At 39.4% G+C, this 14,544-nt stretch overlaps 1 protein-coding gene across 2 annotated transcripts in view; it reads right to left on the bottom strand.

Moving 5' to 3' along the window:
• Window positions 1-13,944, bottom strand: part of OTUD7A (OTU deubiquitinase 7A) — a 109,651-nt gene extending 95,707 nt beyond the window's left edge. Inside the window, exons 1-3 of one of the 2 annotated variants that reach the window (XM_069981945.1) lie at window positions 13,855-13,944; window positions 11,327-11,411; window positions 8,015-8,158 (exon numbers count right to left, since the gene is read on the bottom strand). The gene's annotated coding sequence lies outside the window, so the exon portion shown is untranslated. Of the gene's footprint in view, window positions 1-8,014; window positions 8,159-11,326; window positions 11,412-13,849 lie in introns of both variants that reach the window. The other variant, XM_069981944.1, reaches the window with a different exon arrangement.
• Between the last annotated feature and the right edge of the window lie 600 nt (window positions 13,945-14,544).

Below are 14,544 nucleotides of genomic sequence, written 5' to 3' on the forward strand. Positions count from 1 at the left end.
GTAGAAATCATGTACTATTTATTCCCATTATGAAAATTAAGTTCATGCCCACATAATTAATTAGGACAATCAGAACAACCCAAGGTATTTACAGTGATGGCAGTAACATCTTATTTTTTGTGTTATCAATAGGTCCTCTTTAAATAGGTTAGCCCAAGATTGGCTAGTTGGCAACATTTGATCTTGAGAGAACCTTTTTAATATTTATTTATTAAAGTTGTAATTCCAGCTGCCCTCTCACTTGCTGGTTTAGGGATGGGGGTGGCAATGGTTGCGAAGACAGGACCCAGTGATACTGAGCTGAATCAGCTCTGCATCACTGTGTCTCCCACCGGGATTACACATGCCTCCAGGAACCTGTCTTATGCAATGAGATGGATTAAGCAGCAAGCAGATCAGAAAGGAGATAGCTCTGTACACAGTATGGTGGCCAAAGTTCATTACTGCAGCTCGGATTCCACTGAGGTGAATGAGAACTGAGCTGAAGTAACCCAATGTACAGAGCTATCAGCTCCTTGCTGTGTTTCACTGTCAGCACATCACAAAAAGATTAAAAGCATATATACATGGCAGGTTAGACACACGTTGGACCCATGACACATAATATTGTATATACTATATGAAATGTTAAAGGGGTTGTCAAGCGAAAATCTTTTTTTTTTCTTTTTCAAATCAACTGGTGTCAGAAAGTTATATAGATTTATAATTTACTTCTATTAACCCTTAGGGGACACAGCCAGTTTTCATTTTTGCGTTTTCGTTTTTCCCTCCTCGTGTATATAAGGCCATAGCGCCTGCATTTTTCCACCTAGAGACCCAAGTGAGCCCTTATTTTTTGCGCAACTAATTGTACTTTGCTATGGCAGATGTAATTTTTGCCTAAAATGTGCCGGGAAACCAGAAAAAAATTCAAAGTGTGGTGAAATTGAAAAAAAAAACGCATTTCTTTTATTTGGGGGAAATGTGTTTTTACGCCATTCACCCTGGGGTAAAACTGACTTGTTATGCATGTTCCTCAAGTTGTTACGATTAAAACGATATGTAACATGTATAACTTATATTGTATCTGATGGCCTGTAAAAAATTCAAACCGTTGTTAACAAATATACGTCACTTAAAATGGCTCCATTCCCAGGCTTATAGCGCTTTTATCCTTTGGTCTATGGGTCTGTGTGAGGTGTCATTTTTTGCGCCATGATGTGATCTTTCTATCGGTACCTTGATTGCGCATATATGACTTTTTGATCGCTTTTTATTACAATTATTCTGGATTTGATGCGACAGAAATTGCGCAATTTTGCACTTTGGGATTTTTTTGCGCTGACGCCGTTTACCGTGTGAGATCAGGAATGTGATTAATTAATAGTTTGGGCAATTACGTACGCGGCGATAGCAAACATGTTTGTTTATTAATTAATTAATTTATTTTTATTTATAAAATGGGGAAAGGGGGGTGATTCAGACTTTTATTAGGGGAGGGGGTTTTGTGTTATTAAAAATAAATTTTTCTTTACTTTACACATATACTAGAAGCCCCCCTGGGGGACTTCTAGTATATGTACTCTGATCTCTCATAGAGATCCATGCAGTATAGTTATACTGCATGAATCCATGAGATCGGTGTTCTATTACTTTTGGCTGCTGCAGCCAAAAGCAATAGAATGCCGAGCCGGGATCAGCACCATTACGGAGCAGACCCCGGCCCGGGATGGATGCAGGGATCGCCCCCCCGCAATCACGCGGCAGGGGGGCGATCCCCCCACTAGACCACCAGGTATGAATAAAAGCAAGTCTTTAGAAGCAGCTGTCAACTTTGACAGCTGCTTCTAAGTACTTAATTAGCGGGCACGGCGATCGGACCATGCCCGCTAATAGCCGCGAGCCCGGGCTACACGCGGCACCCGGGATCGCGGCAGTTCAGAGGGTGGTCGCCGCGCGACCCCCCTCTGAACTCCCATAGCGGCACGAGGACGTTCAATAACGTCCTGGTGCAGCTATGGGTTAAAAAATCTCAAGTTTTCCTATACTTATCAGCTGCTGTACGTCCTGCAGGAAATGTTTTATTTTCAGTCTGACACAGTGCTCTCTGCTGACAACTCTGGCCCAGACAGGAACTCTGTCTCGGTTTTTCTATGAATCCCCATAGAAAACCTCTCCTGCCCTGGACAGTTCCTGTTTCAGCAGAGAGCACTGTGTCAGACTGAAAATAAAACAACATTCCCTGCATGACATACAGTAGCTAATAACTATGGGAAGACTTGAGATTTTTTAATAGAAGTAAATTACAAATTTATAGAACTTTCTGAAACCAGTTGATTTGAAAGAAAAATATTTTCGCTGGACAACCCCTTTAAACAACAGGATGTATATTAGAATGGAGTTATGAGTTGTTTAATCTCCTAGACATTTACAAAGGGACAAAAAAACATTTTTTAATTTCATGAAAAACCCAGAGCCCCTCAATTCTTTAGACCTTTGTGCTTTGAGTCTATCCATTTTTGGGAAATATTTTTTGTTGTTGTATTTACATAAAAAACAGAGGGGACTACTATAGCAATTTAACAGGCAAAGACCACTTTGTCACAAAGAGTATGACATGTACCATAATTGCTGCTTTTTCCTAGGTGGAAACAAGAGAAACAAGAGAAGAGCCCAAGGTTCTATCTGATCTATAAATTTAATCACTCAGCTCCAAAGGCCCAAAGTAGCCATACATGGCCATATACTATGCACAGAAATGGTTATTGGGCTTGACATTTCAGGCATGCTTCTAATCTATCATGGCACCAAAGTGAGGAGACATATTAAAACAATATACAGTATAGAGCATTATGTAATAAAAATGTCCCTCTAAGCACCTATCAATAATTACTTTTCTATGTACCAAAATTTACCCCTCCATTATAAATCTGAGAAATCTCAGGAATCTGTAGTTCTTTTATCCAGATGTTGAAAATTACAGAGCTACTGTTTTTTACTTGGCCTTCCTGAATTTTCAAGAATAAGAGGGTTAAAGAATAAGAGGTCTCAGATACATTCTTTAAATTATTTACCTGATAATCCTCAAAAATTCTAGATATTTTTGCTTAAATATATTGTTTATTTAAGCATAACAATTATGTGCCGCACGTGTGTACGGTGACGGAGATACAATAAACAACGCACTTGATTCCACCTTGCCGGGAGCTGGACTCGTTTCTTTTCCGTAACAATTATGTATAACTTCACCTATTGAGACTTGGTTGGCGTCGGCACGTAGATCCCTAACTGTAGATCCTGCTGCACTGCTCCCACCATCTGCTCCATTTTCTAGATCTGCAATTCGGCTCGCCCCATGCAGGGGACGGACCCAGCACCCACAATTCCCCGATATCCCCTCTCCTCTGTGACGCAGCCAGACTTGATTCTGATGGTGGCGAGTCACCCAGGGAAGGAGACAACTGAGCCCACCCCCAGTGCAAAGAGTGGGAACAATTGCAGATCTGGCACGAACCAGGTTGCATATATATATATATAAAAATAAAAAATTTAGTTAGCGAAATGGTACATTCGCTTTAAGGGCAACTAAACCTAAATAGAAAAAATTTAACTAATATCAAGGAACAACTAACCTAATGGCTGTAACACAGCTAACAAGTATTCTGAGTGAATATTGATTCTGTTAATTTTGAGTTGTTGTAGAGGAATCCTTGAGGAATTAGAGGTAAGGATGGTAGAAGAATAATTGAACTGAAAGGTGCAGAATAAACTACTCCCACTGCAGGAATGATGCAGGAGATTTGCCTTTTCTGGAGGGAATTCATGAGCTCTTTCCTTATTGCATATACAGTTCAGCTGTAGGCTATTTGGTTCAATGCAATTTTATTAAAACCACGGAGGGTAATTTATCAGGGCAGTTTTCTGTAAAAAAAAGTCAGGGATTGCTGCACAAGCCCCATTTTGCTCAAAAACTTGCAACTTGCATTCAAATTTTCTTGTGTAAGCATTGCTGAATTCTCCCCTACTATTTCTATTTATAATTACATTTACTCTTGGTTCCAGGTTTGGTGGCTGTGTATGAAGAAGCCATGGAGCATGGTCTAGTCCAGTTTTACTCTTAGGCTACGTTCCCACTAAGGGAATATAGCGGGGAAAGACAACAGTCCTGTGATATTGACGGCTGCAAATAATTATCATGATCATATATCATCATACGAGATGGCTGTCTTTCCTCGCTATGTTTCCGTAGTGGGAACATAGCCTTGAAAAGAATGTTTACCTTTTTATTGTATATACCTAACACTTTGTGCTGATTCATTTATTAAGGCACCATTCACGTGTCCATTACGCTTTATGCTGCTAAAATACATCAAGATACAGGCAAAAATTTAAGTCAACATTTACCATGGTGTACTTGCAGTGGGCCCATTGAGTCTATGGGATGAAATGCAGTCTATTGGTCACTACGTTGGCTCCATTTCCTGAATGTATGGTTTTTTTTGCGGGACTCACACTAACTCCGCCAGACATGAGAATGGACTGCTAAAATATCCAATGATGTGGATCCAAAGGAGTCAAATTCTATAGGGGCTGTAATGGCCCTGATTGTCTAACTAAAACAAATAACTATTTAAAAACTTAACAGGATAGCAAAAAAATACATACTCTAAAAAGATACTCTCCTTGGACTAGCAAGATGTAAAATCTATGAAGATATCCACAAATTGGACACATCTAGGAAAAAAAAAGACACGGGGAATAGTATGCAGAGTGCTCTGCCGCTGAAGTCCATTATGGATTCCTTCTGACTACTGCTTCAGTGACCTGTCAGTATTGATTTAGTGTTTACAGCCAAGATGACAACATCATCAATTATAATTTAGAATCCAGTAAAAATACATGTCTGCTTTGTGCACTTAATTGATTGTATAATTTTGTTATAATCCGCTGAAGCAACCAAATGAAAATGTTCATAAATGTGTTTATAATAACACTTCATATCTCTTGTGGTCTCTCTACAACTTCCTATAGTGAAGCGCTTAACATCAATCTTCTCCAATCACGTACTGGCAAATACAGACAAATTAAACCAATTTCCAGTTTTGCTGTCTAGCAATGGTTTAACCAAACTATCACAAGAACATGGGCTTGAGTTGTAAGTGCCACCATCTCCATCTGCTACTTTTTTCCTTGGATTTATTACATATGCCTCTATATTCTTTACATACTGGAGACTGAGCACCACAGCTGTTTGTACTGCACCTGCTTGGGTCTAAATGTCAGGCCACACAACCAATCATTAGCTGAGATGGAACACTACTATGTTTAATGTTTTACCCAGAATACCCTCGGAAGATAAAAATATTCAAACAAGATCATCTATGTAGTTGTGATTTGACATACTGAATATGCACATTATTTTTGACTTTTTATTTTTCCTGAAATACAATATACAGTGGTACCTTGGTTTAAGAGTAACTTGAATTAAGAGCGTTTTGCAAGTAGAGCTCACAGTTTTTCAAAATTGTGACTTGGTTTAAGAGCATTGCTTTGATTTAAGAGCTCCCTGTATTGGGTGGGAGGGGGGAGTATGGGAGGGGCATGGTCTGCATAGCGGGGTCTACAGCACTGTACTCTGACCCAGGAGGACTCTCTCACCTTCCAAATCATAGCAGATCCACTTCAGACTGGGGCTTACATCAGAGGACAGGACTGTGGAGGTAATTCTAGCCTGTTGTACTACGTTACTGCATTATGGCGATCTGCAGTTCCATTCCGTATCTACAAACTGCTGCAGTTTTTCAGGTTTATGCCCTTACTATACATTATACACCACATGCTGATTGCCATACTGTACAGTAACTTATATGATATATCCAGCTGTTTCTAAATGTTTGTTTCATTTGCTTTACCTGTTATTCAGAATAAAAAAATATTATTTTTGGGGTGTGGAACCAATTGTCTGCATTTACATGATTTCTTATGGGAAAATGTGCTTTGGTTTAAGAGTGGATTTGTATTACAAGCACAGTCCCGGAACGAATTATGCTCGTAATCCAAGGCACTACTGTATAGTGTAAGATTGTGAGACTATCATATACAGTGGTACCTTGGATTATGAGCATAATTCATTCCAGAAATGTGCTTGTAATACAAATCACTATGTTCACACAACATAATTCTTCAGTAAAGAATGCAATGGAATCAGGGTCCGTTCTTTACTGCAGGGGCAACGTTGCATTGAAGTCAATGCAGTGCCATCCACTGTGTTCACACAGCGTTATGTTAACACCCATTTTAAAATAATGTACCTGCCTATTACTACCGGATGTCTGGAAATAATAGCTGTTCACACAACGTAATGTGCGGCAGCGGGTGCACATTACATTGAAGTGAATGGCTAATTGATTTGTGGGCACACCAGACGGTGGCCGCAACTTAATGTTAAAAAAAAAACGTTCCTGCAGCTGATACAGAAGTATTGACTGCAGGAATGTCCTAAACGCAGCCTGCCGGCCGGCAGCTTTACATCGTCTGTTGTTATGCAACGGACGCTGTTAAACATACTGTGAACATGGCCAAACACAGAGGATTCACTCCACAACCCAAAAATATCACTGTATTCCAGTACAGTTTATCCTTTTTGTATATGCACAGTACACACTAGCAGAATTGCAAGGGTAAAATCGTTTAGGATGTTATCAGGCAGCTAACACTGGGCATAAAATACAGGGCAGAGACAGCTTTACATACACTTGTATGGCTGCACTCTTAAGGATGACTGATTCCACCTTTCCACATGCACCCAATAATAGCCAAGTGCATCCCAGCCCCTTCCAATTCTTCAAAGGGGTTTCACAACAACATCCTTTCACCCTGAATGCATAGTGGTTCAGATAACTGTTTATTAAGGGTGCTGCAGGGGTTAATAATCTCATTAGCCCTGGTGCATTCCATCCCTCCACCCCCCACCAAATCCTTTCTAGGGCTGCTAAAGTAAAACATACCCCCCCCCCCCTTTTGTCATCTAGGTCAATGTTACATTACATAACGGTGCTTCAGGGGTTAAAGGGAACCAATCAGCATGATTGTGCTGATATGGTTCCCACCTGCACAGTATAGATCTACTACGCAGCTACCCGAGGCACCAGCCGCGTCTGCAGCTGGAGTTTTACATGAGGAAAAAGTTTTATTCCAGCCTGCAAGTCTGGGAGAGGGGTGTAAATTCGTCATCTGGGCGAAGACCCTCTGTGACAGACAGCTTTGACTAGTCATGGACAATTTCCCGCCCAGATGACTAAAATAAAATAAATAAAATAAAATACTTTTTCCCCCAATGTAACGGTACCACTGTAGACGCAGCTGGTAACCTCGGGGAGCAGCACAGTAGATCTATACTGTGCATCTTGGAACCATATCAGCACAATCATGCTTATTGGTTGCCTTTAATAACCTTGCGGGCTCTCTGCCTCTGCTCCACGCTGCTGTAGATAGTCACACCCCTTCACCACGTGCCACAGCTGGAGGCAGGGACACACAAGAAGGGGGCAGACCCAACAGAACATGAAGATGATGGGATTCGCCAGGTAGATGTCACACAAGGGCGCTGGCTTGCCACACTTACATGCAATCACAGACTTAGTAGCCTCCCCCTGGAACAATGTAACGACAATGGGGCTGTGCAACGTCTGCTGTAAGAGCTGTGAGAGCCAGGCAGTGACTCCCGGAGTCTGACTGAATACAGCAGTGGCAACCAGTACATACAGGATTAGGATGTAGGCATAGGGGTATCTGCTCATATTGCAAGACTCTGCTAGTTTACCGAGTTACAAGTTGCACCGGCTTGCTCGTAATCCAAGATACCTCTGTATTATAAATCACTAGAGGCTGTGTAAAGTGTGTTGACATAAAAGAGTAGGGAGCAGCTGTTCACATTCATGCAGAACAAAATGTGGTCCCTTGATAGTGTTAGTCATGGTGGCACGGAATGATTTTGGAGACGATTATGTCCTTTCATAATGCAGCTTGTACTTACTTTCATTAGCCTTTGAGCAACATGCAGACAGAAACGCTTAAAGTGAGTAACATGCTGTATTGTATTGTTTCGCATTCCGCTGTAGTGTACATAAACTTGCATCAAGTACAGACGCCGGATGATCCCAGTTGGTGTCTTTAGAATCTAAAATGAGAAAATCCTTCTCATTAGAATAAATTATTAAAACTGCCACCAATACCAACAATCTATTTACCATTCAGAAAACAAAAGACTGGCAAAAGTCATCCTCTAGTTGTCCTCATGTGCTCATGATAAGATTTAGAGACATATCTGACATAAAAGGGAATTTGGTTTTCCAAGGTTAGATGCCGAAAGCCACAGATATGTAACATTATTTTATTATAATAGACATCTCTGTGAGTGATTAGATGAAATGCCCCTCTTGTAGAAGGTGAGATGATTATTGTTAATATTTCATGGATAGGCAGGATCAATTCATTAGTAGCAATCACACCTTCTGTCAGGACTTTAACTATCCCATAAAGGGAACCCGTCAACATGAAAATGCTACCTAAGCTTTCAGCATCATGTCATAGAGCAGAAGGAGTTGAGCGAATTGATATATATCTTTATGGGAAAAGTTTTAGTATACATTTTAATTTATTAATTAAAATCTCTGATGTTTCCATGCTAAAGAGTCCTGTCCCTTCAGTGACACTGTCCACTGGACTCCTTAACACAGAATTGTATAGCATGTATTTATCATATTTAGGCTGCGTTCACACCACGTATATTTCAGTCAGTATATTTCAGTCAGTATTGCAACCAAAACCAGGAGTGGATTAAAAACACAGAAAGGCTCTGTTCACACAATGTTGAAATTGAGTGGATGGCCGCTATATAACAGTAAATAACTGCCATTATTTCAATATAACAGCCGTTGTTCTAAAATAACAGCAAATATTTGCCATTAAATGGCGGCCATCCACTCAATTGCAACATTGTGTGAACAAATCCTTTCTGTGTTTTCAATCCACTCCTGGTTTTGGTTGCAATACTGACTGAAATATACTGACTAAAATATACGTAGTGTGAACGCAGCCTTAAAGTGTACACGTCGCTTAAAAAAACTTTTAACATGTCATAGCGACATGCAGAGATTACCCCCAATCACTAGAGAAAAGGGGCAGAAGCACTTAGCAATGTGCACTCCACCCCTTCATCTCCGCTCTTACTAGTAGAGTATCAGAGGACAGAATTATAATGAAGCCTATGGAACCAAATATTCAGTATATCAGCCTGGTAAAACGATATTGGACAAGTAAACTCTATAATATTCATTGAACACTGAACAAACCCACCAGTTCCATATATTTTAGTGACCAAACAAAAAATAGCAAAGCAGGTTAGATGTCAACAAAAAAAGAGACCTTGCATACAAAAACAAAACAAAAAACACTTGTGTGTGGTTCCCCCTGGTTTCTCTACATTCTTCCACCACCATTTTTGCTCATCTTGAACTCTTCCTTTAGTCATTCAGGGTATAAACCCACACACCGTATACGCAGCAAATACGCAGCAGATGTGATGGTGAAGATTTGATGCTGTGTTCAGTTATTTAGATCTAATCTGCTGCGTATTTGCTGCGTATTTACTGCGTATTTGCTGCGTATCGCAGTAGTAAATACGCTGCATATACGGTGTGTGGGTTTGTACCCTCAATTCATTTTTGTTTAAACTTGTAATTGATTTTAAAGGGGTAAGCCCACAAAAATTATTGTGTGTACTTCCCAGTTATTGATTAAAAAAATCTGTTTCTGTTATAAAATATCTTACACTGATATCAGTGGTAGCGCCCCCTGCTGTTCCATATAGAAATACAGTGTATTTCTGGGTCCACCTTCTGGTGGACCAACAAGTTCCATTCCTGGCCTCCTCACCAGGTACACTGATACATTTATACTTCCCGCACTTTGATAAACCTGCATATGTGAAGAGAAAGAAAATAGTACTACATAAAAATTCATAGAAATATGTATCTCTCTAGGGTTATGTTCACACAACGTCAAAAAAAGAGAAAAGGGGTCTGCCTTTTCTATTTAAAAAGATGTCCGTTACTGCTGCGATTTACCTGACTGCAATGTATTGAAGTCAATAGAATGACGGGTGTCCAATGCACACAGAGTATAAAATGATGGACGTTATCTGTGTGGACATCAAAATGATCATGTCAATTATTTTCGGACGTCTTTCGCAGACAGCGGATGTTGTTTTTTAGTTGTTCACACACAGTTTTTCTTTTTTCACCATCTTTTCACTTTTTTACCATCCTTTCACCTTTTTTACTATTAAATTCAATGGACTTTTCAATTAAAGACACATTCAAAGGGCAATTAGTCCATCAGAACTAGAATAATGTACCAACAGCTGTTGTTTTACTGACAGGCAGCCTATCCTCAAAATAACGGACAAGAAAAAACGTTATAGGAACATAGCCTTAAAGAGAAAATGGATCTTTTTGTAGTACCAGTTTTCTCTCTCTCTTTACATATACAGGCCTAAGAAGTGTATATATATGAAGAACAAATAATACATAAAAAGTAAAAAATGGTGGGAACAATGCAGAAGAAAATTCAGGGAAATTCTAAGATTTCTGGGGCTGTATGTAAGGAAATATTTTCTGTGCTGGTCATTGGAGGGAGACCGCAGAACAGAGCTGTGGTAACTAGTAAGTTACCAAGGGCCGGAAATACAGCTGCTTTCTTGTCATATGGTCACACTGGTGGCCACACACAGAAAGTAATGAGACCAGAGCTGCAGAGAGGCAAAGAAATCGGCTAAAAAATGAAAATGAAGTAGTAGATGAAATGGTTTACATCCCTTGATGAAGGTTTGAAAAAAAAAACCTCTGCTTGCAATTTATCCTTCCTTTTCTTTTATGATCCTTAAAATATGAAAAAGGTGTAAAAATACCTGTCACCATGTCACATTTTTCTAAAAGAAGCGTATCATGTAACTGCTTATTCGGAGCTGCTCCCAGTCTTTCACACTGTCCTTTTCATACATATCTATTATGCAAGTCCAGTCAAGTACATGAATAGGCTTGCAGAGCTCTTTTCAACCTTTGGTAAACTGGTGCCAGTCTGTCAAGCCTACAAGACCCCTCTGACAATCAGCTCTTTAAGAGGCCAGGAGGGTCACACGTTTAAATAAACAGCATTTTGTCTCCCTTTAAGCCACAGGCATACATTACACTTGTACGGTCATTGACGGAAGGGTGGAAAACATTAATAATCATATCCCTGACACAAAGCGGAAAATGTACTTGTCTATTTTTATACAAACACTCACCTTGCAATCCAATTAGATATGCTGACTAGATTGTAAGCCCCAAAATGCTGTCTGGGCTTTGTCTGTGAGCCATGTCTCTTGGGACCTATAATGGTAAAAGGAGTAAAAATATCAGAAGCTGTAGAATTTCTCTGGGACCTCTTCAATTCGCATTGTTGGCTGGAAAGATTTGAGTGATTTTATTGCCTTGATCTGTGTAAATGCATGTGAGATGCAGCGTCACTAATATCATGGGAAGGGGGGCATTGTATCCTGCATGTACTGTTCCCTCTAGCAAGGTGACTACCACATTACGCGCAAACCTAAGCACAGAGATGGGGTCAAATTGTTGTCTCATGACCCCCAGCAATTGTAAGTGCATATTTCTATCAAAAAAAATTATCATGTAAAAAAGGCAAAAATAACTCTGGTCCATGGTCGAGAGGTGGTTGGAAACATTAAGAATAGAAAAGCATAGAGTGCTAATATTAAATAATGGATTCCTTTTACATTTGTATTTATGAATGATACTGTGGATGTACAGAAGTAGGGAATAGTGAATGCTATTTGTCATTGCCCAGCCTTCTGTTCACTCTCAGGGTCAAATTCAATGTGAAACAAACAAATGCCAAGAACATTAGTATGTCATATCATCTAAGTGCAAAATAATTTCTTACCTTTCCCAAGGCAGGAAAAATACAGCAAGATATATTACAACATGCCATGGAAGGCCTCATTTATATGTTCTGGATTTCATACGCATTTGGGTAATAAATTCTACATGATATCATACAAGAATCCACATACTATGCATGTGAATATGGTTTGTATATTCCTGTTCACATGCTACAAACAATTTCTGCATGGATTTAAAGGGAATCTGTCAGGTTCCTACCAGGTACAGCTGCAGACAGGTGGGCACTTCAGCTTCCAAGGAAAATGTTACAGACCGATAGCTCTGGCACTTCACCTTCTGATCAAAAATGCAATTTTATAGCTTTGCAAATGGCCATCAGCAGACAAAAGCATCATTTGTTGTATCTTCCTACCATCTATATACCTGAGTCTGCAGCTCTGTACCTGGCACGAACCTGACAGATTCCCTTTAAGAAACAAAATGAACATGCTGAAAATTAGCCCAAACCCCACAGTACATGATACAAATGGATTTGAATTTATGCCATGGATACAGTAGTAAAATTCACAATACCCAAACCTAATTGCACTCACTTTCCCCTTATTGCACTCACTTTTACACGGATAAGATTTGGCTGGATCGGTAGAATGACAAAATCTCTTCACTACTGTGTAATAATTCAACTCTTATAGAAAGTTTAGAATATTAACTGTAGATAACAAAGTTAACAGTGCAATATGTGGTTCCTGTGTGTTCTAAAATTGTTAAAGATGATTCCTGTGTGGTTACTGCCTTGCCACCAGCCCAAGTTAAGGCCCTATTCCACTGAACTTTTTCGAACGATTATCGTTCATAAAATCGCTCAAACGACCGCTCGTTAACAATATTCGTTCTGTGGAATAGCTGTAAACGAGCGAACGACAACAGCGAAATCGTCGTTGAGTTGTTCACTATTTTTTTTCAACATATCGAAAAATAATTGTTGGTCTTTCAACAATAATTCGCTAATCTTTTCGTTGAATAAAAAATCTTTCAGTCGTTCTTGAAATGTCTACCTACATTTCCCCACGTTTTAAACGACCATGTAACGATGTAACGACCGCAAAAAAATCGTTACACTACAGATATAGTTCACCTTTCCAGACGTATTATGTGTTATCGTTTGCTTAAAAAAATCGTTAAGTGCTCATTAGCTCGTTAACGAGCGGTCGTTGGAGCGAGTCTATGAACGATAATCGTTCCGTGAAATAGGGCTATTAGTGTAGAGAGTGTCTTTGATTGAGGTAATAGTCATAGATTTTTTTTTTTTATTATTAAGGGTATAACAAAGTTTTCCAGATTTGTGCACATTTACTTACAGGAGTTTATTTGTTTATAAAATGTATTTTAGTAGCCAAATTACTCATATAATTGTGAGAAAAAGACCAGTGTTACCATTGTACTACAGTAAATTATTACAATTGGACATTTATGAAAAAGTTGTAGTCAAAGATAGAGTCTGAAAAAATAGATGAGTCGGAGACAGAACTTTGGGTTACCAACTCCACAGACCTGCTTCTTACAGACTGTCCTAATCATGGATTATAATTCAAATACGGACATACAGGAAGACAGGGCAGGAGACTCCATTGAGAAACAGAGGGGCTAAGGAGAATCTATAAAAAAAATATAGGGAGAACTAAATATATGTCAGTGGTTTTATTTTAGATAAACTTCTAAGCCTTAAAAATATACCATGCATTATAGTTTCCATGGACATTACCCAATCCCTGCAATGAAAAAATGTCCATGTTTTACATCTTTAATGATCTGTTATGGACTACAAAAGGAACACCAACAGAAGAGCATGTGCTCCAGCCAAACTTTACTCTGTGACAAAGCATTTCCACAAATGTATTTTTTATTACCTTACATTATTGCATTTGCTGTGCTGGTAAAAGACAAATCCAATTGATGCTCACTTAAGTGCCACATTTACCCATTAGACTCCAGTATGAAAAGGTTACTGCAATAGATGGAGAGTTTACCGGAAAGCAGGTTAAAATGGGCCATTTCTCAAGGGACACTTTGGCAGCTTCAAATTTCATGCAAAAGGATTCACTATAGCATAAAGAACATGGACTATTAACAATGTATGTAGACCTAAAGAAAGTTAGGGCTGTAAACCAGGGGCTCCTTAGATTACACACCTTGGTGTGGTCCTAGGCAGCACCTCTGCAGGACAGAGGATCCACTGCTCACATATTCAAGAGTACAATTATGCACTTCTATCTTTCTGGCCTAATTGGATTACCTCCATTCACATTTACCAGTAGGGATTTCAATAATTTAGCATCTCATTCCCTACATTCCCTTTTTATGGGAGAAAAGCAAACCCAGGTGGGACTAATATCCCTTTGTGCAAAGGAACATGCATTGTGGTCTTTGGTTTTTCTATCTAATAATAAGGCTAGGTGATGTGATTTTACTTGCCTTCACCGTGACCTGTGGGACTACACCTATGTATACAGGTCTCTGAATTAGTAGATGATCAGAACGTGATAAGAGTGAGACAGAAAGATGGTCTGGAAGGAAGAAAGGAATGTGAACTCTCGCTCACAAT

This window comes from Dendropsophus ebraccatus, chromosome 1 (assembly GCF_027789765.1).
Source record: "Dendropsophus ebraccatus isolate aDenEbr1 chromosome 1, aDenEbr1.pat, whole genome shotgun sequence".
NCBI lineage: Eukaryota > Metazoa > Chordata > Amphibia > Anura > Hylidae > Dendropsophus > Dendropsophus ebraccatus.